Source organism: Rhinopithecus bieti, unplaced genomic scaffold, assembly GCF_001698545.2.
Source record: "Rhinopithecus bieti isolate Rb0 unplaced genomic scaffold, ASM169854v2 scaffold_10466, whole genome shotgun sequence".
Classification (NCBI taxonomy): Eukaryota; Metazoa; Chordata; class Mammalia; order Primates; family Cercopithecidae; genus Rhinopithecus; species Rhinopithecus bieti.
This window is the reverse complement of record NW_016846264.1, coordinates 1-2,212: the sequence shown is the minus strand read 5'-3', so window position 1 is coordinate 2,212 and position 2,212 is coordinate 1. Positions and strand designations below refer to the sequence as shown.

Here is a 2,212-nt window from a genome sequence, read left to right as displayed (position 1 = left end):
TAATTATAATAAATTTTATTATAGTCTATCTTCCTAGAAGAGTTGCAAAAATAACCTTAAAGGATAATACTTGTCATTTGAATTTACATCAAGTAAAAAATAAAAGGATCTTCACCTGTGCTCACACTCAGATCTCTATTCCTCTATGTATTTTGATTTTAAGCTTTGTTGAGATATCATTCACATACCATACCATTGACAGATTTAAAATGTACAATTCAATAGTTTTCAGTATATTTATAAATATCTGTAGTCATTAACACAATCAATTTTAGAACACTTTTATGGTCTCAGAAAGAAACCCAGTACTCTTTAGATATCATGCCCCTCCATCATCTACCATCCCATCATCCTTAAGCAGTCACTAATCTAATGTCTATCTCTATAGAAGTGCCTATTTTGGAGATCTCCTGTAAAATGAATCGTATGTTATATTTTCTGACTGGCTTCTTCACTTAGCAGTATGCCATTTCTTGTAATGATCAAATAATATTCCATTTTGTGACTATGCCCTACTTTGTTTATCCTTTCATCAGTTAATGGACATTTGGGTTGTTTCTACCTTTTAGCTGCCATGAATAATGCTGCTATCAACATTTGTGTACAAGGTTTTATGCAGACATATGTTTTTATTTATCTTGGGTATACATCTGTGAGTAGAATTGTTGGATCATATGGGTAATTCTATGTTTAACCATTTGAAAACTGCCAAAATTTTCCCAAAGTGGCTACACCATCTTACATTCCCACCAACAGTGTATGAGGATTCTAATTATTCCACATCATAGACTTGTTATTGTCTGACTTCTTGATTCTAGCCATCCTAGTGAGTGGAAGTGGTGTCTTATTGAGGTTTTCATTGCCATTTTCCTGATGAATAATGATGTTGAGCACCTTTCCATGTACTTATTTGCCATTTGTATACCTTTTTTATATAAATGTCTATTCAGAATTTTACCCACTTTAAAATTGAGTTGTCTTTTATCATTGAGTTGCAAGTGTTCTTTCTATATTTCAGATACAATATCTTATCAGATAGATATATGATTTTCAAGTAAGTATCCTTCTCCCATTCTGTGAGTTGTCTTTTTACTCTTTTGATAGCATCCTTTGAAGCACAAGAGTTTTTTGATTTCAATGAAGTCCAGTTTAACTGTTTTTGTTGTTCGTGTTGCTCTTGCTTTTGATCATATCTAAGAAACCATTGCCAAATGTGAGGTCATGAAGATTTATCCTTATGTTTCTTCTAAGACTTTTATGGCTTTAACTCTCACATTTAGGTCTTTTATCCATTTTATGTTAATATCTGTATATCTTGTGAGAACTTCATTCCTTTGCATGTGGCTACCAAGTTGTCTTAGCAGCATTTGTTGAAAACACTACTCTTTCCACATTGAATGATCTTGGCACCTTTGTTGAAAATCAGTTGACCCTCTCACAGCCATTGCAGTACATTGATCTCCACAGAGACAGTGCCAGGGCAAGTGAGAGCCAGGCAGGCACTGGGTGATTCTGTGCCTCACTGAAGAAAAGTAACTAAAGATAGGCAAAGGAGACCCTAGGAAGCCAAGAGGCAAACTGTCATCATATGCATTTTTTGTGCAAACTTATCAGGAGGAGTGCAAGAAGAAACAACTAGATGCTTCAGTCAGTTTCTCAGAGTTTTCTAAGAACTGCTCAGAGAGGTGGAAGACCATGTCTGTTAAAGAGAAAGGAAAATTTGAAGACATGGCAAAGGCAGACAAGGCCTGTTATGAAAGAGAGATGAAAATATGTCCCTATTAAGGGGGAGACAAAAAAGAATTTCAAGGATCTCAATCCACCTAAGATGCCTCCTTCAGCCTTTTTTCTGTTCTGTTCTGAGTATCACCCAAAAATCAAAGGAGAACATCCGTCCAGTCCACTAGTGATATTGCAAAGAAACTGGGAGGGATGTAGAATAAAACCGCTGCAGATGACAAGCAGCCTTATGAAAAGAAGGCTGCGAAGCTGAAGAAAAAATACAAAAAGGATATTGCTGCATATCAAGCTAAAGGAAAGCCTGATGTAGCAAAAAAGGGAGTTGTAAAGGCTGAAAAAAGTAAGAAAAAAAAGGAAGAGGAGGAAGATGAGGAAGATGAGGATTAGGGGGAGGAAGAAGAAGAAGAAGAAGATGATGATGATGAATAAGTTGGTTCTACTGTAGTTTTTTTTTCTTGTCTATAAAGCATTT

General features: G+C 35.5%; 1 pseudogene; it reads left to right on the top strand.

Moving 5' to 3' along the window:
• Window positions 1-1,546: 1,546 nt before the first annotated feature.
• LOC108525152 (high mobility group protein B1 pseudogene) lies at window positions 1,547-2,169 on the top strand (annotated as a pseudogene).
• The last annotated feature ends 43 nt before the right edge of the window (window positions 2,170-2,212 follow it).